We start from the raw sequence: 26,098 nt of genomic DNA, 5'->3' as shown, positions 1-26,098 counted from the left end.
CTATTTTTCCTTATGTAATTTCAGTGTATAATCTACTTTTCCTTATGAACATATTTTCACACCCTTGAATATATACTGACATCATCAGTTTTAATATGACATTGCGTGAAATGAAATACACATCATTTTCCATTAGTCACCTAAGTGACTTCTATTATTAAAACCAGTGTTCTAATGGACCTAATCAGGGGTAAGCAGTGCAATAAAACATACATGATGCACACTTAACCCAGTCCAGGAGTTTGGTGAAAACTTCTCAGAAGGTTAAACCTCTAAGCCGACACAAAAAGCTGAGATCTGAGAAACCCATTTGTAAATGATGAAGAAAGATATACCCTAGGTTGAAGATCCTTTCTCTTTATTCTTAATATTCTTTAATCATTAATTTAGTAGAATGTTCTTTAAATGCCTTCTTGCTCTCACTGACTTTCAGAATTCAGAAAGAAGTTATTTTACTCTTTTCTCTCTCCCCCTCTCTCTGCCATATATATAGTTATTTGTATAGGTCCAATAAAAATGGTCTTCCTTCTCTCAGGATATAACTGAACAAACTGATTTTGTAACCAAATTACTTGCATTTCCTGGAGTCCCATATATGAGAATAGTCTCATTTAATAAGGCACAGAAAGTTCATAATTAATGAATAAGGATTATACTTTATATGTGGAATCAATGTCTAAACCTTATCAGGAAACCGGTCAGGTATCTGTTGTATGGCTGATAAAGCCTTTGAGGTGATAAATGAGGTTACTTCCTGTCAGCCTAGGAACCCTGCAGATTTGAGATATCTTGAAAACAGACAAGTCAAATCTACATTTGCCTCATCTTTGCTCTTTAGAATCTTAAAGTCCATTCCCAAGTCATCTTCTAAATAGAAGTGACTGTGCGTTAGCAGAATTATAAACTATGCCCCTGAGCTGGGCCCAGTGGTTAGGAGAACCCAAGCGATAGAAAACACCAAAAGATAAAATAGTAAAAATACTCACAAGATGAAAATTAAACATTTTGTTTTAATCTAGAGACAGGAAAAGTGTAAAAGATTAAGTTAAGGATGCAACATAGAAGATACATTTCTACATTATAACACAGATGTGGAGAAGGCCCATGTCATGAGCCAGAGAAAATACAGGGATCAGAATTTCTAGATCACACATAGCAATATACAGCTGAGCTGGTTTAAAATTTTTTTTTAATATTTATTTGAGAGAGAGAGAAATGAGACAGAGCACGCACAAGTCGGGGAGGGGCAGAGAGAGTGGGAGAGAGAGAGAATCCCAAGCAGGCTCCACACTGTCAGTGAAGAGCCCAACATGGGGCCTGAACCCATGAACTGTGAGATCATGATCTGAGCTGAAATCAAGAGTCAGATGCCTAACTGACTGAGCCATCCAGGTGCCCCACAGTTGAGCTTGTTTTAAAATAGTGTTTTTGCTGTCACTTCAGTCATGAATCAAATTGGGATTGTGGGCAAAGCGGTATTAATATTTGTTTAATTTAAGTTGCTTAAGATTTGGTCAACAGTTTTGTGTGGGTTATAGGAAATTATTGGTATATGAGGTATCACTTTTGTCTGTTGCTTCTATTTTGGGTGAGGTAGGTAGGTGACATATTGTGGCAAATAAGAATTGCAGCATGCAAGAAACTGGTCCTTAACAGCTGTGGGAAATAAGAGGAACTAGAGGTTGGAAAGAAATATTCTAAGTCAGATCATCTGTGGCCACCTGACTCCCTCTGAAGACTGTGTGAAATTTTTAGCAATATTTTAAGAACAGGAGAATGATAAGATTTCATGCTTTTTTGATCACTGAGTAATATTCCATTGTAAAATCTTGCCATTTGCAGCAACATGCATGGAATTACAGTGTGTTATGTTAAGTGAAACTAGAGGGGAGATGGGTGGGGGGGATGGGCTAAATGGGTGATGGGCATTAAGGAGGGCACTTGTTGAGATGAACACCGGGTGTTATATGTAAGTGATGAATCACTGGGTTCTACTCCTGAAACCAATACTACACTGTATGTTAACTAACTTGAATTTAAATAAATAAATTTAAAAAAAAGGGGGAATAGGATAATGAAATAAGTACTTGCCAGCAAAAAGCAGATAGGTTTGATCAAACTTTGAAACATTGTTTTTACTTCCTTCAGATGGAACATTGTGATGAAAGAGACCAAAGAAGCTTTCATTGGTTTATTTATGTTCCAAAAGAATGTTAGTATGCCTAGTGTCCACATTCATCAGAAAAGTATTGAGGTGAACTTTCCAAGCTGGGTTCATTTCCTAACATGACAAAGGAAATTACCAACATTATAGTTTTTATACTCATGACCATACCTTTCCAGTGTATGCAGGAATTACAAGCAAAATATGGACAATTTGTTTATTTTTGTACAGTCAGCTGGATAGGAGGTGAAAATGTGTTGAAGAGAATTTAAACTACATGTTGATATCATGGAGTTTTTGGAGTTAAGGATATATGGAAGAACCAATTTGTCAGAACCCTCAGGAATCATGGTATGCTGGTTTCTTACTGATATTAGAAAATAATACAAATTGAATTTAGTTGTAAAGAAAAAACAAACAAGATAAACACAGCTCTACTTTCTTTAAGAAAGTAAAATATTCAGATTCAAACCAGACTTGTGAGTTGAGTAAATGTAGGTTAATTTCTTTTTTCTAACATTCCCTGAGTTTCCTAGAGTTGTAGATTGCCCAAATTTGCAGACATATTGGTGTAAATGAAGGTCCAATTGCAGAGGAAGTTCTTAAGTTACGGTAATATGAAAGCCTCTTTAAGTTTTGGCAGAAATCCTTGGAAGATAAACTTCAAGATCCTTCTAGATAATCACAAATATGACATACCTACATGCCTCAATATACAAAGAAACTGATGAAGTTTTAAGTGAACGTTTCTCAACAAGTTAACACAGAAACCCCAGAATTATGGAGATGTGTATATAAATCTTAAAACTAGTAAAATATTTAGCTCTGAGACCAAACTGAGCAAACACTTAGCATAAACTATACAAATATATCTGAAAATCCCCATTGATGATGTTAACCTAGATTCAGAATTGGGAGGAGCCCTGAAAACAGTTCTTTAGCCATTCTTTAAATGCCAACACTGTGTTCCAACTACTTGTTCAAAATTGATCAGTTAGTAGCACTGAGTCAATTAAAACCAACCAACCAACCAACCAAACAAACAAGCATGTTTGTATTTAAAAAATTGATTATATCATTCTCCGATTACTTTGGCTTCTTTTGCTTATGACTTGGCTTATATTTTAACACTTATCATTAAAAGACTCATGAAGCTCATTTTTATGGATCATATCTAGTGGATCACATGACCTGCTATAGAAAAACACATGAGGAGCACCTGGGTGACTCAGTTAGTAAAGCATCCTACTTCGGCTCAGGTCATGATCTCACAGTTTTTGAGTTCAAGCCCTGTGTTGGGCTCTGTGCTGACAGCTCAGAGCCTGGAACCTGCTTCAGATTCTGTATCTCCCTCTCTCTCTTCCCCTCTCCTGCTCATGCTCTGTCTCTCTCTGTCTCTCAATAATAAATAAGCATTAAAAAAAAAAAAAAGAAAAGAAAAACACATGAAACAAGGTGGCTGGGGCGCCTGGGTGGCGCAGTCGGTTAAGCGTCAGACTTCAGCCAGGTCACGATCTCGCGGTCCGTGAGTTCGAGCCCCGCATCAGGCTCTGGGCTGATGGCTCAGAGCCTGGAGCCTGTTTCCGATTCTGTGTCTCCCTCTCTCTCTGCCCCTCCCCCGCTCATGCTCTGTCTCTCTCTGTCCCAAAAATAAATAAACGTTGAAAAAAAAAAAATTAAAAAAAAAAAAAAAAAAAGAAACAAGGTGGCTATTGAGTCAGGAGGAGTTGCCTGTCTTAAAACAGTTCCCTGAGATGTAAAAAAAATAAATGAGGCTCTTTTGATTATAACAATATCATCAAATTTCGGCTAATACATATATTCTGAAAGGAAACAATCAGTTGGTCACAGAGGCAACTTTAAGGAGTACTAATAGCTTTTCTTTTTAAAAAATTTTTTTTAATGTTTTTATTTAGTTTTTGAGACAGAGAGAGACAGAGCATGAGCAGGGGAGGGGCAGAGAGAGAGGGAGACACAGAATCTGAAGCAGGCTCCAGGCTCCAAGCGGTCAGCACAGAGCCTGATGTGGGGCTCGAACTTACAGACTGTGAGATCATGACCTGAGGGAAGTCGGACGCTCAACTGACTGAGCCACCCAGATGCCCCTAATAGCTTTTCTTAAGGGCCCACATGGTCTCATCTTACTTCTCTGTTTCTCTCTGGCTGTTTCTTCTATTCTCATTATTATCTGGCCAATCTCATAAAATTAAAAACTGAAATTTTACAAATATAAAAATAAAAATCTTTTGGGGAGCCTGGGTGGCTCAGTTGGTTAAGCGTCTGACTCTTGATTTTGGCTCAAGTCATGATCTCACGGTTTGTCAGATGGAGCCACACGTTGGGCTCTGCACTGAGCAGTGCAGAGCCTGCTTGGAATTCTCTGTCTCCCTCTCTCTCTGCCCCTCCCTGGCTCTTTCTCTCTCTTGCTCTCAAAAATAAATAAATCAACATATTTAAAAAATTAAAATCTTTTAAAAAGCAAACATTTGGAAGGGAGCAATTCTGGTTGTCTTAGTGAAAGCCAGACCACTTCATGGCTCAGAGATTAATCCAAATTATAGTGCCCTTGGGTTAAGTGCTCAGGAATGTCCTCAAGAATGACTATTTCTCTGCAAAGGACAGCTTAGAGCTATTTTATTGGACATGTAGTTTATGGGTGTTTATGTGTGTTTATGAGGTGGGTTAGTGGTGACCAAGGAAGTTTCTGAGACATTAGGCATGACACATATGTCTACTATGGGTTAGTAGTCTTAGTAATAAATACTCTTCAGAAGAAAAAGCAAACAGGAAGCTAGTGGGTTTCTGTTACTATCTATGAAGTAAGTTAGTAATCGCGACTATAAGACAGAAATCACAAACTCAAATAAGGCCATGGAGTGGAGTATAGAAGAAATCCATCTGAACTTGTTTTCTCACAGATACACATCATGTGCATATTAAAACATATAAGAATATTCTTCATTTCCTTAAAAGAAATGTGATTCTTCTAATTTTTTTTCTTGAATTCATTACATCTCAGTTTTTTTTCTTATTTTTGATGGTGACATGGGACAGAAATACTTTGCTATAATAAAATAAAAATGTAGATCCAATTAGATGATAAATGAAAGTTCACACGTGTTGGTGAAAAGGGTAGAGAGAATTGGGGGTGAATAGGAAACTCTAGGCTTTGTATGAAGGGAATAGTGCTATGTAGATTTCATAATTGTCATTCAAGATTAGTGTAGCAATCATTATCTTCCAGTGTTTTAAATAATTTTTTTTAATCTTTTTAACATTTATTTATTTTTGAGACAGAGAGAGAGCATGAACAGGGGAGGGTCAGAGAAAGAGGGAGACACAGAATCCGAAACAGGCTCCAGGCTCTGAGCTGTCAGCACAGAGCCCTGCGCGGGGCTTGAACCCACGGACCATGAGATCATGACCTGAGCCGAAGTCGTACGCTTAACCGACTGAGCCACCCAGGCGCCCCTCCAGTGTTTTAAAAGAAGTCAGAAATTCAGAATATTTAAGAATTAGAAATCATCTAAGTTTTATATGTTGGCTCCTCCTGTCTCCCTTTTAATTCTTCAGTGGAAATTCTTCAAGGAAAACCTATCTGGAGGCTGGAAAGCATCCATAGGTCTCTATAGCTTATTATCATGTCTAGAAGAAGATGAGGTAAAAATTTTCCTTTCTTTTTCTATTTTTAATTACTTTAATAATGTTCTGTCTTAAAAGAAAATTGTATTCCTTACATAGTGATTAGGAAAATTGTTTGGGGATAGAAAGGGAGTTGGGTGGCAAAGAACCTCCACCCTACTCAACAGATGGATTTTGGGGTAGATATTCCCTACATAATAAAGTAAATTTTGAGAACTTAAAAAAAAGTGGTTTGAATCCTTGAGAGTTGGAATACAGAAGAAAGAGATAAGCAGAAAAAATTTATCAAATATCTATTTTTGTCACTAACTATATGGCTTTGAGCCAGTTACTTCTCTTGTATATAAACTGTTGATTCTGTGGAATTAAAGTGCTAGACTAGATCAGAAGTTCTCAAACTTGTTTGACATTAGAGAACCTGAAATTAAAATTCTGATTTCCAGCTCCCCTATGTTTTTTAAATACTGTCTTTTACTTTTTTTTTTTTTTTTTAAATTTTTTTTCCCAACGTTTTTATTTATTTGTGGGACAGAGAGAGACAGAGCATGAACGGGGGAGGGGCAGAGAGAGAGGGAGACACAGAATCGGAAACAGGCTCCAGGTTCTGAGCCATCAGCCCAGAGCCTGACGCGGGGCTCGAACCCACGGACCGCGAGATCGTGACCTGGATGAAGTCGGACGCTTAACCGACTGCGCCACCCAGGCGCCCCTGTCTTTTACTTTTAAGCTAGGAGAAATTACACTAGTAGAAAATGAAGTTAGATAGAGGTAAAATATAATCATGTCCAATTGTATGTGGCCATGATAAATCAAACTGTTGCAATGACTGTTTCTGGGCTTTTATATTTTTATCTGTTTGCTTCTTGCATATTGATTTTTGACATATGTTGGTACTTGCTAATGTATAGATGATTGTGGTGCCAATACTTAAGAGAAATTATAAGAAAAAATTTAATTGAGAATATTTTCTCTATTAACTTTCTGTTTCTGCAAATTGGAAAAAAACTATTGCATTATTCAATTTTATGGTGGGAAATCTTGGTCTATCCATTGTGGGAACATAATTTAGGACACCGGAGTAGGCCCTTACCAGCTGTAACATTCCATGCATCTACATTTTTCAAATGTGGCCAAGTAAGATCTTATTTGGGAAGAAATTTTCTTAAAAATGAAATATAGCTGTGGGCTACTTTCTGCTGACTGAAATTGAGAAAACAGACATTTGAGGGAAAGTGAAATAGTTTTAATGCATGCAAATCGTGTCCCAACAATAAACTTTTAAGCGTTTATCCAACTTTTCATTAATCAAATCTCCATCTAGAAAGCTCCATTAATTCATTTTATTAATTTATTTCAGTGGCTACTTCCTACTGGGATATTTTCGATGTGCTGGGGATATAGCAATGAACAAAACAAAAGAAAATTCCCATCTTAATGAAGCTACATTAATGGAGAGAAATATGAAATAAAAAAAATGCTAAAAATAGTATATTAGCTAGTGATAAGTTTTATGAAGAAAAATGAAGCATAAATAGAGAAAAAGTATGTAATGGGGCTGTGGTAGGGGAACAAATTTAAGGTAAGATAGTCAGGAAAGGCTTCACTGTGAAGATGACTTTTGAGCAAAGGCGGGAAGAAGGTCTGTACTGGAATCCAGGGTAAGAGAATTAGAGTACAAGGGTACTGAACAAGGAACATCCCTGCGATGTTCAGACATCCAGTCTGTTTGGAGTGGATTGACCGAGGCTGAGGGCAGTAAAAGATGAGATCAAGTAATGTAAGAACTTACAGGCCATTTAGAAAATTTGGCTTTTATTCAGAGATGAAAGCCAGTGAAGGATTTTGAGTAGAGTGGCATCAACTGACTTATTTTTTAAAATATATGCTTTTCTGAGATGAGACTAAAATGGGGCAAGAGTGGAAGGGAAATGAGTGTTGAGAAGGCAATGCAATAATCTAGGTGTTAAAGGATGTTGGCTTAGACCAATATGGAGGTGATGAGAAGTGGTTAGATTCTGGATATATTGTAAAGATAGAGTTAATAGCATCTGCTGAAGAGATCAGATGTGTGATATGAGAGAGAGGAATCAAGTATGACTACAAAGCCACCGAAGACAAGCTCTTCCTCATTTGCAAATATTCTTATCTCAACCCCAATAGCTTGTGATTATAATGCAGTACATTCCTTAAAGTTTATTGTCAATTGCTCATTTTCTTCCTTCCTTTCAGAGGATGCCAACATCATTAAAGCCAAGACTGGGACCCACATCAAGATCATCTACAATCTGTAGATGCAAGGGGGCTACTAATTCTTATAAGACCACCACCTTCATTTGGTCCATAATACCATCTCTGATTTGTACTATCCTTGCATAGGATTTTCCATCTGGTCCTCTGAGCTCCTCCATCAGTACTTCTACCAACTGATGTACTTTATTCTCCTGGGTCATTATATTTATCACTGAGTAATTGCTTCTATCAAGAGTAGTCTTGATAGCATCTTATCAAGAGTAAATCTACCAACACCCTGGGCTGGGTGATGGTGGGAATTGGCTCTGTGAGGAATAAAGTAAAGCCCTAAGTGCTTAATAAATGTTAGGTATTTATTATTATTCTTATTACTAATTGATATTATTATTATAGATGTTTGTTCAAGGAGTAGTATTCCTGTTCTGTAGAGATGTGCTGTTCATTGTGGTAGCCATAGTTCATTTGCATGTAGCTACGTAAATTTAAATTGTAGTGAATTAAAATGAAATAAAATTAAAAATTCAGTTCCTTAGTCCCAGGAAATTTCAATTACTCCTTGGGTGGCTAGTGGCTACTGTATTGGACACTGAAGAATGGAGAAATTGACATTTATTATAGATAGTTCTATTCGTGAGTATAGCTCTAGAGAATTGCCTCCTATCCTACTAGTGATTACAGTGGAGAGGAAGTGAATAGGACATCACTATACCATCCATATAAGTTTCACCATAGGTGAATTGTCCTTCCTAAACTACTTGGAAATATTTGGGGATTTTTTATACTACTGACTATGCTCTAGGCCTCTAATGTCTTTCGGATTACCTTTGTTCCTTAATTCACCTTTTAAAGGCAAACAGTACAATTACAATATTGTACACATATGTTCACACTGGAAAATAAAAATCTCTTACCACAACCCCATGAGGTTCTTGTACAAATTTTTGGCTTGGTGCAACTCTTAGAATTTTTCAAGACCTTTGCTTGAACTTAAAAAGTTAACGTACATTTAAAAAGAAATGAATCCCACATGTTTTGATTTATTTATGCTTATTTTTCCAGCTTCTGGTTTGAAGAGGACTTGTGTCTAAAAAATCTTTGGGGATTTTCAAAAGAGGATTAATATTAATTTTTCCCTCCCAAGTAGGAACTTAGGTTTGGTCATGGGTAAATGATCACAAAATCACAAATGTTTTAGTTTGCCTTCAAAGCTCAGATTTATCAATTTAGAGTGGGTGTCAAACTTGGCAGGAGATGTTCTTTCATTCATGGGATTTACTTAGTCTATTAATGAGTTCTTTTCACAAGATAAACGGCAGTATTGGATCATTTACATTAAAAACATTCAATTGTGAATTATGATGCAAACAGGAAACCACACACACTGTTGAGGCCCTCTACAAAGGAATAAAAGGAACTGGGCAAGTTTGCTGCCAGTGTCTTTGCAGATGCTGCACCGAACTGGCAAAAGTACATACCAGTGCCAATGTGCTTTAGGATAACATCTGAAACTTTCCAGAACTTTGTTAAGTAGCCCAGTTAGACAGTCATTGCTAGCACAGTGCATTTCATTATTCTACTACTCTGGACACAGTTGATAGGCCTACATTGGTCCAAAAGTTGGCTAATAATCTGTGAGATATCCAGGCATATAGCACTCACCCCTTGTACTAGATGATATTTGGCCAAGAATACCAGATCCAAAAAAAGAGTAAAAAAAATAAGTGATACTACACATTGTGATCTTGGCTTTTGCCAAGTACTATGCAAAAAGTTTAACAAAGTCATACCTAATGTGTACGACAATTCTTCATGATAAACATTAATATACCAATTTTTAGTTGAATAAATTGAAGCTCAGTTTACTGAAAATAATGTCTAGGAGCAGGATCGCATAGAATTTTTTGATCCCAACACCAGATCTCTTTTTAATAAATTATACTGTTCCCTACTTTTTCTTTGAGTTTGAATTAAAAATTTAGCAAAGGGGACATAGAAACAGCAACAAGGTATATGTGAGTCATCATAATGGGAGACCAAACAGAACCTGCTGCAGAGGTGGACGAGCTAACAGCGTAGCTGGAAGAGTTTTGGTCATCTCAAGGCCTGGTTGTAGATATATAGCAATGTCCTGGATATGTCCTTCAAAATGTCTGGCCATAGACTGTCAAAAGTATTTGCTGTTATTTATCCCTGCATCCCCTTTTGATCAATCCATTTGCTGGGGAACATTGCTGCTGGGCCTTTAAACCTGAAATCCCCTACCTGTTTAATGATTGTACCATTGTGAGTTCTAACTTAAATGCCTAAAGTAAAATGGTCTAAAACACTGATCTGTAGTAAGGTTTAAACAGAGTTTAGGATTTTAGATCTGTTCCATTACCTTCTTTGTATTTATTTGCACTTAAAAATAAGTTGGAGTTTTCTGATTTTCATCCTAGTCCAACGCTCTGTGTGAGTTTCTTTCCCTAATGATAAATTCCATTTCATAACAATTGCAAATTCCAAGGAGTGCATTTCAGGGAAGTTCATTTGAGGATAAAATCATTGGCATTTGACCTCATGTTGCCATTTGTAGCATGCTAGAGCTTCTCAGAAATATATTGCCTTGTCAAGTCTTCTTACTTAATTAAATCTTCCTGTAAATTTCTTGAAAGCAAAGTAAAAAGTAGCTATTGATGTGGTAATAATTATTTAATATTCAGTAGAATATTGAAATAATCAACATCCTGTGATAATGCAAAATAGGAACAATGAATTTAATGGAGAAGTATCTTCCTTCTCTCTCTCTTTTTTAAATGTTTATTTTTAAGAGGGAGAGAGAGAGAGAGCATGAGCAAGGGAGGGGCAGAGAGAGAGAGCAAGACAGAGAATCTGAAGCAGGCTCTGTGCTGTGAGAGTGCAGAACCTGATGCAGGGCTGGAACTAATAAACCTTGAGATTGTGACCTGAGCCAGACACTTAACTGACTGAGCCACCCAGGTGCCCCTTCTTTCTTTTTTTAAAACCAACCCTTGTCCTTTTCTGTCATCTCAGATCTGCTGGTGCTCAAGAAGAAACGTATCTACTACTCTCCCTGCCAACCTGATACCTGAGCTGTGGGGGCATACAGCCCAACCACAATTGAGAACTTGGATCAAATTCATCCCTAAATATTATTCTTTTTAAATTTACATCCAAATTAGCTGGCATATAGTGCAACAATGATTTCAGGAGTAGATTCCTTAATGCCCCTTACCCTCCTAGCCCATCCCCCCACTCACAACCCCTCCAGCAACCCTCTGTTTGTTCTCTATATTTAAGAGTCTCTTATGGTTTGTCCCCCTCCCTGTTTTTATATTATTTTTGCTTCCCTTTCCTTATGTTCAGCTGTTTTGCATCTTAAATTCCTCATATGAGTGAAGTCATATGATATTTGTCTTTCTCTGACTAATTTCACTTAGCATCATACCCTCTAGTTCCATCCATGCAGTTGCAAATGGCAAGATTTCATTCTTTTTGATTGCCGAGTAATATTCTGTTGTGTGTGTGTGTGTGTGTGTGTGTGTGTGTGTGTGTGTGCGCGCGCGTGCGTGTGTTGTGTGTGTGTGTGTATGTGTTCTTTATCCATTCATCAGTCGATGGACATGTGGGTTCTTTCTATACTTTGGCTATTGTCGATAGCACTGCTATAAACATTGGGGTGCATGTGCCCCTTTGAAACAGCACACCTGTATCCCTTGGAAAAATAACTAATAGTGCAATTGCTGGGTCATAGGATAGTTTTATTTTTAATTTTTTGAGGAATCTCCACACTGTTTTCCAGGGTGGCTGCACAAGTTTGCATTCCCACCAGCAGTGCAAAAGAGATCCTCTTTCTTCACAGAAAGTTTCCAGTTGTTAGTGTTAGCCATTCTGACAGGTGTGAGGTGGTATCTCATTGTGGTTTTGATTTGTATTTCCCTGATGATGAGTGATGGTGAGCGTTTTTTCAAGTGTCGGTTGGCCATCCGGCTGTCTTCTTTGGAGAAGTGTCTATTCATGTCTTTTGCCCATTTCTTCACTGGATTATTTGTTTTTTGGGTGTTGAGTTTGAGAAGTTCCTTATTGATTTTGGATACTAACCTTTTATCTGATATGTCATTTGCAAATATCTTCTCCCATTCCATCAGTTGCCTTTTAGTTTTGCTGATTGTTTCCTTCACTCTGCAGAAGCTTGTTATTTTGATGAAGTCCCAATAGTTCATCTTTGCTTTTGTTTCCCTTGCCTCTGGAGATGTATTGAGTAAGAAGTTGCTGTGGCCGAGGTCAGAGAGGTCTTTGTCTGCTTTCTCCTCCAAGATTTCGATGGCTTCCTGTCTTACATTGAGGTCTTTCATCCATTTTGAGTTTATTTTTGTGTATGGTGTAAGAAAGTGTTCCAGGTTCATTTTTCTGCATGTTGCTGTCTAGTTTTCCCAGCACCATTTGCTGAAGAGACTGTCTTTATTCCATTGGATATTCTTTCCTGCTTTGCCAAAGATTAGCTGGCCATATGTTTGTGGGTCCTATTCTGTTCCATTGATCTGAGTGTCTGTATTGTGCCAGTACCATGCTGTCTTGATGATTACAGCTTTGTAATACATCTTGAAATCTGGGATTGTAATGCCTCCAGCTTGGGTTTTCTTTTTCAGGATTGCTTTGGCTATTCGGGGTCTTTTCCGGTTCCATACAAATTTTAGAATTGTTTTTCTAGCTCTGTGAAGAATGCTGGTGTTATGTTGATAGGGATTGCCCTAAATATTATTCTTGAAACACTATCTCCACTGCATGGTACCACCCTTAGACCTGGGAAAGTGGGAGCCCTGGGCCTCAGGGAGGCCCCACTTTAGAATGATTCCTCAAGATGTTTAAAGTTTCCTCCAATGCCAGTATGAGATGAGGCCAGAAATGCCATCAGGGAAGATCTCCCTGAGCCTGGATAAAGACTAGCTGGGGCTTTTCTTCCCTCTGTAACACAGTATCAACAGGTATATATTGTCACCCTTGCATCACTGAGGATAGGTTTCAGTAAGAGAAATATTAGGTCAGTTGATGTGAGAGTCCAGGGGGTGAGAGAGCTGTAGATAGACCCATTTTGGCCTGACTCCACTGAGGAAATTTCAGGATAATGGGAGGGACTTTGTGGATATTTCTTTCACATTTCTACAGAATTAAACACTCCCTTCTCCAGTACTGTATGCATGGTTCCATTGTTACAGAGATTAAAATGAATCTAAATGTATTTGTGTATATATCTATTCTCACCACTAGGATGTAAGGTGCTTACCAATTTCTGAAACTCTGTACTGAGCAGATTTTCTAGAAAATAGTAGGAACATATTAAATATGGAAAATGATTATTTTCTGATTGAGTTAAAGTGCAAATCTACTCATGGATTATAAGAAAATTAATAAAGGATCATTTTTATTCCTATTATTTATTTTCTCTAAAACAAGACCTTCAGTGTCTAGTTGCATTGCAGAAAATAGTACCATTCTCTAATAATTATAAGCCTGTTAACATTCTTTCTTATGGGTCACAGACTATTCTAGCACTTACTTGTGAGCTTTGAGGTTGGAAAATGAGGGAAGAGCATTCACTAGTTCAATTATGAATTATTTCAAAGGTCAGAGCACAAGAGCACAAACTACACTAGTGCCTTTCAGAGAATGGAAAGTGATGAACATCTATTTGATGAAATAAATATTGTAATGAGGAGAGCAAAAATAGCCAAAAAGCTATAGCAAACATTTTTTGAATAAATGAGTGATAAGGCGATGTTAAATGTCTTCTATGATTTCCTGATCTTGTATATTTAAAAAATACTGTAACATAAAAATGATTAGAGAATGGACTGTGCATAGATATTAGTTCATTTATTTACATTAAAATTAAGTACATTACGTGCAGTCCATACAGAGGCAAGATTATTTCCATACATTCTAACTCCACCCTCTTCTTTTTCTGAAATGAGGTTAAAGATAGAAGTTGTCTTTTGGATTTTGGCTCATGACCCTTCCTAGTGATCATCTGTCAAGCTGCTTTACTGGCTGCACAACCCAAAGCTGGGAACTATGGCAGCCATAGACAGGCTAACAGAATGCATAGTTAATATTTAAATGTCTGGCTGGGTACAAATCCTGGTCCTGGAATGTCTTAAGAGTTCTTTGTAAGACTAACGATGATCCAGAGATCCTTTGATCCTTTATTATCTTCTGAATCTGTTTTTATCTGGACACCTACAGTTCTCATGAAATTCCCCAAAAGGTTAATTGCTATTATTATCTGTTTTGATTCTAGTCATCCTAGTGGTGTAAAGTAGTATCTCATTCTGGTTTTGATTTATGATTTCCTAATGACTAATGATGTTGAACATCTTATTGTGTGCTTATTGGGCATCTGTATATTTTCTTGGAGAAATGTCTATTTAAGTCTTTGGCCCACTTTTAAATTGAGTTTTCTTTTTATTGTTTAGTTGTAAGAATTGTTTATATTTTGGGTACTAGTCCTATATCACAGATGTGATTTACAATTATTTTCTTCCATTCTATGAGTTGCCTTTTCACTATCTTCATAGTCTCCTTTGAAGCACAAAAATTTGTGATTTTGATGAAGACCAATTTACCTATTTTCCTTTGGTTGTTGGGCTTGTAGTGTAATATTTAAAAAAACCTGGTGATCCAAAGTCATGTAGATTTATGTTTTATTCTAAGAGTTTTATAGTTTTAACTCTTTTGTTTAAGGCTATGATTCATTTTGAGTTATTTTTTGTATATGGTGTGAGGTACAACTTCATTCTTTCAAATGTGAATATCCAGTTTTCCCAGCACTATTTGTTGTAAAGACTATTTTTCCCCCCATGAATGGTCTTGACAATCTTATTGAAAATTAATTGACCATACATGTATGGGTTTATTTCTGGATGCTGAATTTTGTTCCATTGGTCTATATATGTTTGTCCTTATCATACTATCTTGATTACTGTAGATTTGTATTAAGTTTAGAAATCAGGAGATTTCTAAAAAGTCTTCCCTTGTATTATTTTTCAGATTGGTTTGGGTATTCTGGATCCCTTGCTTTTCCATATTAATTTTAGGATCAATTTGGTCATTTATGCAAAAACAAAAACAAAAAACAGCTGGGATTTTTATAGGGCTGGTATTGCATTTGTAGATCAATTTGGGAAGTATTGCTATCCTACCAATATAAAGCCTTAACAATCCATCAACATAGGATGTCTTTCCATATTTTATATCTTCATTAATTACTTTCAGCAATGTTTTGTAGTTTCCCCTTCTTGAATTCTTCTATACCACTGCCCTTATGGCCAACTTCAGAACATGCTGCTGCTTGTCCTGAGAATGTAAAAATCATTCATCTGTTATATAATCAGTTTTGGGGTCTAAAAGTAGTGGTGGAAGAAGTGCAGGTGTTGAGAAGCTGAACAGAGAAATGGTGAAAAGAAAAGGAAATTTCAGGTAAAAACCAAGAGATAGGACAAGGAATTCTACTTATGATGGAAACAACTTAAGTGGTTCATGAATAAATAATTCATGACAATCTTAACTGCTTGAAATTAACATGTTCTTGCACCAACAACCATCCGTTTTATACAATCACTCTTGGAAATTAAAGGCAATGATAACCCTGGCATTGCTCAGATACTTTATTAAACTTTTTGTTTCAAAACTGCATTCAGGGACCCTGGTATGGTCCTAGGAATGCTTTCATGGTGGTTGTGTCTTTTTAATATCATTACTACTTTATTAAAATAAATGAAATGTAATTATAATGTAACAATGTTACTTTCTTAATGGACATTGGAAATTGTAGTTATGATTTCTTGAGGGATGAATTTGTGTTTGGTTCTAGGGATATTTTTTCCTCTCCAGTTCCTACAAAGTGGACAGGCTCTTCTTATTCTTTTGTTCTAGGAGAACAAATTCCTCACTGAACACAATTTCCTGTGCACAAACTCTTTTTTTAGCTTTGGTATATTTGTGTTTTCTGAAAGCATGGGCTACTTAATGATATCAAAGGGTACTGGTGATGAAGAGGCAGGAGAAAGAACTAGAAGAATGTTCTAGAGGCAGGAGAAAGAACAAAGAATGGATGAAAAGTTCAGATTTTTCTGGGAGTTGGGACCTATGATCTATGTAACTAACGGTAACCCAGAGAGTTGGCTAAGTCCTCTCTGATATCAGAAGAAGGGGTAGTTTCACAGTGTGATCTATGTAACTAACGGTAACCCAGAGAGTTGGCTAAGTCCTCTCTGATATCAGAAGAAGGGGTAGTTTCACAGTGTGCATATGGAGACTGGATCATGGATATTGGTGCTTCCAGCCTTGGTCAAGATTCTTGTGCCCAGTGAAAACACAGAGATGTTGGATATTAAGGGACCATGAGTATTTGGACAAAGATAGTATGGTTATCAGTATGCTCCAAAGACCTGAGAAAGCCTACAAATATTTGTTCTACGTAGGATTTCTAAGTTCTACATATGATTGTGGTAGGCATTAGGGAACGGTATGGGAAGAAACTTCCAATAATAACTAATATCGATTTTCACATCAGCCCATACAGGTAGGTATTCCAGTTAGAATTTTGTCTTGTGACTTTATTTTCTTTAAATTTAATTAGAATTGATTAGAATTAATTAAATCTAAATAAGGTCATGAGACATTTTTGGCATACCTGAGTACTTCAGAGAATAAGATTTACCCTTGGAATACGATTTCTGATATGTTCCAATGTAGGATCTCCTCAATTATACTGAACTACTTATTGTGAAATAAAACAGCTCCTTCAGAGGATGACTTTGAAGTGCAAACTTCATTTAGATATAACTTTTCAACAATGCATCATTAATCTATAATGGATGTGGGGACAGGACTACACGTAGTTTAGAGTGTGGTGCAGTGTGAGAGATGTTGGTGAATAAGGGTCATGATTCCTTTAGGCCTGGCTTTCCTGCTATGTGAAGCCACACAAAGTTGTTCTCGGACACAGAACATGCAAATTGTGATTATTTCTTCCTTGTTTTTATCACTTAAGGCAAAAATTAACTTCAGGGGCACCTGGGTGGCTCAGTTGGTTAAGCGTCTGACTTCAGTTCAGGTCATGATCTCATGCTTTGTAAGTTCGAGCCCTGCATTGGGCTTTGTGCTGACAGCTCAGACCCTGGAACCTATTTCGGATTCTCTATCTCCCTCTCTCTCTATGCCCCTCCTCCGCTTACACTCTGTCTCTCTCAAAAATAAACATGAAAAAAATAATTTCAGATAGTTTTATATAATATATATATATAATATTTTCAAATATTACATTGATATGAATATAATAAATATCACAGGTGAATAGAAAAATGATTATTGTTATGCCTCTTAGTCTTGGTCTTTTAAATCTATCTAATCTACCCATACCTCAGGCCACAGGGAGCGCATAAAGGACAAGGGCAGGTAATAGGTTGACACTTAGGTATTTCCTCATAGGCTCTCTGACTTGCTTACTTATCCTGGTGCTTTATGGTCTCTTCTCACTGGATCTTGAGTGCTTTTGCTTTTTAATTTTGTCCCATGTATCAGTTTTAGGCCCTCCTCTTTGGTTTTTATGATATTTGATGTTTGATAGATGAAATCCTCTGCTGTTGGACTCTTTTCCTTTCTCAATTCACTTGATTCAAAAATTCACATTTTTCTTAGCTTTTAATGTTTTCATCAAGGATACAAGCTCTACTAGTTTTGGTACCTAAGTCCTCATACTATCTTCTGGGCTGTGGAACAATACATTTCTGTTATTTAAGCCCCCATTTTGTGGGGGTTTATAATGGCAGCCCTGGCAAACTAATATATATTCTTAACCATGAAATCTGTATTCCTAATTAAAAGACCACTGCTCTTTTTCAAAATTATATTTTGACCTTGAGTGGCTGTGTCTTGTGTGACAGAATTTTATACATTTTTTGACCATTCAATTTGGATAATGAATACTTTGCCACTTTTGTATATTTTAAAATAGCAACCAGTGGGGTGCCTGCATGGCTCAGTTGGTTAAGCCTTCAACTTCAGCTCAACTCATGATTTCGTGGGTTCGTGGGTTCAAGCCCCGTGTAGGGCTCTGTGCTAACAGTTCAGAGCCTGGAGCCTACTTTGAATTCTGTGTCTCCTCCTCTCTCTACCCTTCCCCCCCCCACTCAGGCTCTCTCTCTCTCTCTCTCTCTCTCTCTCTCTCTCTCTCTGTGTCTCTCTCTCTCTCTCAAAAATAAATAAACATGAACAAAAATTTTAAATAGCAACCAGAGTGACATATATGGTGTATGGAATTGCCCTCTTTCATAAGCTCCACTCCCACCATACACAAAGTGCTTAGCAAATTAAATTCACAGAAATACCACCTCAAACTACTTTTATTCTCATTTCCCTTTATTAGAGGTTTGACCTTGACTTTACCCTGGTTTGCATTTCTTAAAAGGGAGAAAATCTGGCATTGCTGCCAGTTATATTTGGCCGTTTGCATGTTGAGTCTGTCTCATAACTTCCTTCCTCTCTTCCTCCCCATTCCTTTCAGTTAATTCAGCTATAGCTTATTAACTATGATTTCTGCAATCTTAGTACATTTTCCTGTATATTTTCAACTACTCCTAAGGAACCCATGTTAACCAGGCACCATGCTACTAGGCACTGGAAATAGAAGAGTCAACAAGGGTGGGGGAGTACTTGTAAAGGACCGTTTGGCATATATGTAGAGGTTGACAAGAGTTAAAATATAACATTTTTGTGTTCTGAATTTCTGTACTATCTTCTTTTTGCTGTAAAACTATCATAGCAACTTTAATAATGCCCCGACCCAGACATGATTACATATCTCCTACACATATACCAAAGGGATCCTGATATTCTAGGTATATAAAAATGTGGAATCAAGGTTTCTTCCAGGTGAATATCTCTATCTCTAGTATGTTGGCAACCCAAGGCATTTCTTTTCTTTTTAAATTATTTTTATTATTTTTTCCAAGTAATAAATGCACATGGTTTAAGAAATCACATAAAGCTAAAGTTTCTGGTTGAAAAGCTGTCATCCTTTCTCTTACCCCACCCACTCTACCCAATGCTCCAGAAGCAACAACTTTCAACTCCTATAATTCTTTCCCCATGCTACTTTTTCTATATTTATAAATATATTCCTAACTGATACATTAATTTTAGGTATGGTTTATTGACTTCCTGTTACAGTGGTTATGAATTTCATCCTTCCCAGCACTCCCTGTTATCATCACACCCTTGCTTCATTTCTCTTCAGCCTCCTAACATGGTTTTACTACACGCTTTAGTAAACAGGCATGTTAACATCGTTGTGATTATGTAAATAATAACCACTGCTGTTCTAATTTCTTTTTTCAGACAACTTTTGGCTTTTCCTATAATTAATAATTGCTTATTTGAAAGATCCCTCTGTTTAGCGTGTGGACTTTAAATCATCCCCTTGTTTTCAGCCTGGTGTCTCTCCAAGGGCTTTGCTTGCCCTGATGCCCAGTGGTCCTACCCCTGACCCCTAAGGGTTCTGCAGAGTGACCTAACTTTTTTTGAGGCTTCACCCTTGCAGATACTTAGTTTATCATGTCCTCTGCTCTATCCAGTCAGTAACCAGGGCTATATCTACTTGGTAGCATCAATACTGTTTCTTCTACATTATAATTTTAAAAAGGTTAAGGAAAGAGAAGAACTGTAACATGCATATTTAGAAGTTCAAAATTCCTCTCAATAAATTATATATTACTCTTCTGTGGACTTGAGAGTAACAGGCTTCTTTCCCCAACCTACCCCCAAGGAAGGCTGATTCATTCTCATCTCAAGCATCTGATAAAATAGTCCACTATTTTCCTTCTTCACTCTCCATGTATCTCTCCCTCTCTCCTAACCTCTTCCATTTTACCAGCGACCCTTAGCTTGAGGGGAAAATGCCAAATGGTATAATGTTGTCCAATGGATACATATTCTTCCACATATGAATTGCACTTACTTTAACACAAAATTAGAGTCCATCATCTACATGATAATAACTTTCCTTAGCTCAATACATCTGTGACACACGAAATATTTTCTGTTGATAAAGCAGAGAAATTACCTCAGGAAGAGAAAGGGCTTTAAAAGTTCAGACTGTGGAGGGATTAATTTATCATCTCACTTCATTCTTACCAATGGCCTGAATTTATATATCAAAATATGTGAATAATTAAATGAGACACCTATTTTAGTCCAGGTGCTATAAGAGTAGAGATGGAGACTAAATTGGTAATCTTCTGCAAAATTTAACTTACTGATAGACATGGCAGCCTTCTGCAGTTGATATTCCCAGATTGCTTCATCTGTAATTTCATTGATGGCTTGGTATGTATTTCACATATCAGTGTTCTGTTAAGTAAAATACAGGAAAATAAACTTGTGATGGGATAGTGTTGGTTCATAATTCATTATTAATAGAAAAAGAAATATCATCAAGACAACTAGGATTCATGCTCTGAGTATTTTGACACATGTTGGCTTTAGGAGGACAAGGACAATATTTTTCTTATTCATAACATAGGGCTTGAGAGATATTATTCCAAAGATTCCCCCAAAGTATTCCACCACTGGAACTGCCTGATTTAACCCAGGCAGGAAGCAGTCTCTAATAGCTGCCTTCTGGACCACTCTGATTCTACTTTCTAGGAGAGCAAGATTATATCATCTAGAAGTTGCCCTGCCTCATGTATATGCAGGGAATGAAAAGATCCATGATATTCCTACATGCATTTTCTGTTGTAAATACATCTTATCTGAGAGAAAAAGCATGTTGTTTATGTTAAGATGCAATGTTGGGCAAAGCAGACATAAGATCTTACACATGTAAGCTGTCACAGTATCCCAAATGTCTAGCATAGAATGGATTCTCAACAATTATCTGATAATTGGCATTGTGTCTTTGCCATAATAGAATTTATAGTCCAGCTGGAAAATAAAGCATATAACAAGAAATTACAGTGAAATATTATGAGTACAGAGGAAAAGGGGGCACTTAACCCAAATTTGGGGAGTCAGTGAAGAGCTCTTAAGAAAATGATGTCAGTGAGAACTGAGGATAAGTGGGATGTATCTATGTGGGTAATAGAGAGAATATGGGGGGAGGGGAACATTGAAGCTGGGACTGTTCCAGCAAGAAGGAATAGCATGAGCCAAGGCTTGGAGAAGAGACAGAATTTGGAAAGAAATAGATTATGACTGGCCAGTAGAATGAGTGGAGTGATTAAAAATAAAGAAGAGGAGGCCTAAAGAATAAAATAAAGAAGAGGAGGAAGAGGCATAAAATCTGCATTTAAGAGTTTGAGTTTTATTCTGAAAGCCATGGCAACCATTAAAGGGTTTTAAGCCAGGGAGTGACAGAACCTAGTATGTTAGCTGGCATGATATTCTCATAGAGATTTGGATTCTTGAATTCAGTGGAAAGGCTGAAGGGCAAAAACATCATTCCTTTCCTTGGCCATATTCCAAGGTATATTTTTGAATACTGGCAAACTGAAATTCATACCTCCTACCAAAACCAAAATAACTCCTTGGATCTGATCCTGGATATTCTTAATTACTCTCCAGATTTGTGTAAAATTGACAACCGGTACTTATTAAGGTGGAATCCATTCTCAAGACTCCTGGATGTCAGGGCCTATCAAAGGAGTTGCTCAAGCTCAAAATGTTATTTCTCTTTCCAGCTGTCCCCAACAACGTGTGTACAACAATTCCTAATCTTCTGGGGGTTGAAATTTCTTACAAAAATCCATGCTGGATGGATTTAATACACAAATTAGGATATATAATTTCAATAAGACAGTATCCCAAATTGATCTTTATTCTTTTGCAGGATCACCAGAACTTTGTGGCAGGATATTTTGTTCTACCCACCAGGTTGATGAAGTAGGTCCCTGAGCTCTTCTCTGGTACAATTGAGCCTGGTGATTATATCATAAGAGTTTATTGTACTGTTTTCCCATTCTTTCCCATCAAGCATGTGTTCATTAGTGCTGGCACAGCATCGCCTATCGTTCTCCTAACAGTGAAAACCTACCATGCAGCAGTGCCAAGTTGGCTCCCATGGTGTTTCCTTCCTGAGTACTCTGTGTAATGACTCTGACTTTCTTTGGCCCCCTATTTCTGCCTCTATTATCCCTGGACTCTGGTAATAGAATCCAGTGATGGAAGAAGCATAGAAAAATCTTGGTAATCAGATGGACCTGGGTTTAAATCTTGATTTTATTATCTACTCATTATATTACCAGGGGCATCATATCAATTTTCTCAGCTTCATGGTCTTCTTATAAAACAATATACAAGATTGTGGTAAGGATGAAACGAGACGATTATGAATCAAGTACCTAGCCCAATGCCTGGTACATTTAATGCTAATAAATGGCAGATGCTGCTACATTCATGAACAAAGTGTAAACTTTTGGCATTTGCCATTATGAAAACCAAGTCTGGGCTTCAAAATTAGCCAGCACTTCAGCCTAGAGGAACATATACAAATCATATGCAGATGTAGCCTTTACCCCGGGGAAAATCCCAAAAGACAGTTGCTTTACGTCATCAACAAGAAAATGCCACAGGGATTGAAGAAGGAATGGTCAATGTGAGACTTGACATATTGTTTCATATTACTGATACTTAGTTTCCTCATTTGTAAAATTAATATTTTAGATTAAATGACTTCTAAGTAGTTTCAAATCCATATTTCTCAAGTGCCAGGGATATGTTTTAACCATATTGTAATTTTTAGGGTTGAGACCATTAAACATCTATGTACAGCTAAGAAAACAGTTGTACAGTGTTGTGTGTGTGTGGCGAGGTGGTATCCAGGTCCATAAAATTCAAAGATATTTATTTTTGGTTCTTTACGTTGTCCAAAAATTTCAATCCCAATCACCAGAAGGATTTTAATAAATGCTTACTTCTAATACTATCCATGTTTATGATGACTTGACTTTGCCTTTTTCCTCAACAGTCTTGTATAAATCTGCCATATTTTTTTATGGGTATAAGTAATTCAAGTGGTTGGTATAATTCATGTGTGTGTGTGGTGTTAGAGACAGACCCTTTGACTTCAAGAGTTGGCCTTGATTTTAGGGAGATCACGAAAGTCTCTGCTTATTCAAAATTTATCTCTCACTAACTCCACATGGATTTTTTAAAATGTCTTATAGAGAGTGTCTCTTAGAAATATTATCAAACCCCATGACGTCAACTGCCACCTATATATTAGTAACTACCCAAACAATACTTCTAGCCCTCCAGAGAAAGCCTTGTCTCAAAAACATGTCTTTCAAAGGAAACCAGTGCATTCAGCAGACTACTAGCAAGGCAAGGGGACTGATTTTTTTTCTTCATTTATTCTGAGTGTAATTTGTTCCCTCATTGTTTTGAGTCGTTTATTTAATTGGAAGTGGCATCTTCTCTTCTACAGTCACTTTTTGTTTTGGCAGATAGCTAGTGGGAAGCATGGTGGGGGGTGTGAGGTATGGGGAGGTCTTTTTTGGCATGAATTGAAGGTCAGGCTAGATACTGTTAGGAAACGAAACAGCAATAAAATAAGCAGAATATGCACATAGGAATGTATTTATAATTAGGAAAGTTGGAAAGTACCTGGATTATTGCTGTCTGATAATTTTGTCTCACATTTAATGGTTAAAGAACATCACTATAGCAGACTCCTGGTTATGCTATATATGTATTTTTGAGACAGAAACATATATACGAACAAGTTTGAGTATTCTGATCAAATTGCCTACAAAAAATTGATTTAAAAAAAACCCACTAGTCAGTTAAATAATTAACTTTACTGTCTTTTTACTAGCTTGATATTTGTTTTTCCTAAAGAATAAATAAAAACAACTAAACTGGTTTATGCAAAAAAAAGCGCCTCAATTTATTAGTGTGTGTAGCCCCCAGTTCTTAAAGCTGAATTCTAATTTATCTCGAGGTTCAATGTTAACATTCCTGCCAGGTTTACATATATTTCTCCTAGAAGACTCATATCTTAGTGGATCTCAGCTTCTGTCACTAGTAACTTCAATAGTCAGAGATTTATCAGGGGAATATAGGAAAAGTGGCAGGGGAGACAAAGCTCAAGTTTAGAGTAGAATCTATAAGAAAAGGAAAGGATATTGTGAAGCTGAGGAGAGAAAGCATGAGAAAGTCTGTGTGGGGGTCAGGGTGGAGGATAATTCGAAAGCAGGTGGTGGGCATGAGGCTGAGTCACAGGTAAGGATGCTGTAGGTATTTAAGACTGAAAACTTGTTAGCAGAGCCAGAATAATGGGGGGTAGACAAAACTGATGATCAAAAACACGAGGTTGTAGCTGAGTAAGAGGAACAAGAAAATAGGTGAAAAACAGAGGTTAGGTCCAGGTCACCTTTAGAAAAATTACCAGGGGAACAGCAGCAGACAAATGCCCAAGAGATAAGAAAGCTTTAAAACAAAGGGAGAGTCTATTCAGCAGGAAATCTCCTCTTTTCTTGCTGAGCAGGAAACAGATGATATAATTTACAGAGCAAGAGCATCCCAAGGCCTTGAGGGCTAACATCAATGCCAGATCCCAAGAGTGGGAGAGGGGGTCGGAGGGGCAGAAGGTCCTTCTGAGATCCTCAAATTAAATCAGTCATTTTTAAGCATGTATTGACTTTGTAATTCTATTTTCTGAAGAAAAATTGGTCATTGGTGGCTTGGCATTATGATATAAAGTCTGACGATAGAAGTATTTAACATTAGCACTATCTCAGAATATCCAGGCCAAACAGTTTCCATAGTTACTCTGGATTGGAAAAAAGGGTGGGGGGGGGGGAGAAGAATGATTTTATATAGCATAAAGAATTATAAATATAAGCTTCAGTTTCCCACAAAAGTGATTAATGTGATTCAGGCTCCAACAACAACATAAAAAAGTGTAACACTGAAATGCTTGGGTAGGCCATTGTGGGCATAAAAAAAATAGACTTTATTAGTCTAGTAATTTACTTTTTATTTTATTTTATTTTATTATTTTATTTTATTTTATTTTATTTTATTTTATTTTATTTTATTTTATTTATTTTATACTTTTATTTATTTTATAGAAAATATCTATCTTTGAGTACTCAATGGATCATAGAGCAGTAAAATAAAAACCAGTAAGATTCAAAATTAAACATACATGGAAGAGTCATTTTTGATTCCTAAAAAAGTAGATTTGTCTGAGGCAAATTAATACATCTTAACTCTGCTGGAGGAGAGAAGGAACTCATGAGGCCAGGGTTGAAAGGGAAAATCTATTCCAAGCAGTAAAACAAGATGGTCTTCTGGGTTTTTGTTTTTGTTTTTTGTTTTTTTTTTTTTTTTTGATTTTCAGTCAATAATGTACTGAGATTCTCACAAATATAAATGCATGGAAGCAGTCCATTGTACTTCAGGGGTTTTACTAGCCAACTCTAAGGTCGTAGAGCAGTTACAAAATTTAGAAAGATGAGAGCTATCAGAAATGAGATATAGGACTGTCCAATTTTGTGTGTGTGAACTTAATTATTTGGAGATAACTTTACAAATCCTATTTCTAAAAATTTCCATTCAAATTAAATCAATAAATGTATTTAAAACTCAGTCTGCTGATTTGGACAAGTAGCATATAATTCCCCTCTAAAACATGTACTTACTAAAAATGTATGCTTAGATAGCTTGTTTTTATAGAATGTTAAGAAATAATGGCTTTCAAAGTACAGTATTTCCTTGGATCTTTGAAGGCCATAATCTGATGAGTTTAGCAAAATTTCTGGCTTCGACAAGGAGAAAGCCTGCTAGTAATTGCACAGGTTGCTGGAAAAACCTTGAATTTTATCCTTTACCCAAGCACAAGCAACAATACTTGTGCTTGTTCCTTTTTTAGGAGGGGAGGGGAACCAAGATGTTTTGTTTTTACCAAGACAACCTACACAGACAGCACATGAACAGAAATTCCTATAGCAATTTCTTATTTTTTTTTAGAGTTTATTT

At 36.8% G+C, this 26,098-nt stretch overlaps 1 protein-coding gene across 1 annotated transcript in view; it reads right to left on the bottom strand.

Moving 5' to 3' along the window:
• Positions 1-19,941, bottom strand: part of ITGA1 (integrin subunit alpha 1) — a 207,195-nt gene extending 187,254 nt beyond the window's left edge. Inside the window, exon 1 of the mRNA XM_086678580.1 lies at positions 19,927-19,941. The gene's annotated coding sequence lies outside the window, so the exon portion shown is untranslated. The remainder of the gene's footprint in view (positions 1-19,926) is intronic.
• Positions 19,942-26,098: the final 6,157 nt, after the last annotated feature.

The sequence above is a fragment of the Puma concolor genome, chromosome A1, assembly GCF_028749965.1.
Source record: "Puma concolor isolate L17-30 chromosome A1, mPumCon1.1.hap2, whole genome shotgun sequence".
Taxonomy (NCBI): domain Eukaryota; kingdom Metazoa; phylum Chordata; class Mammalia; order Carnivora; family Felidae; genus Puma; species Puma concolor.
This window is presented reverse-complemented; position numbering and strand designations above follow the sequence as displayed.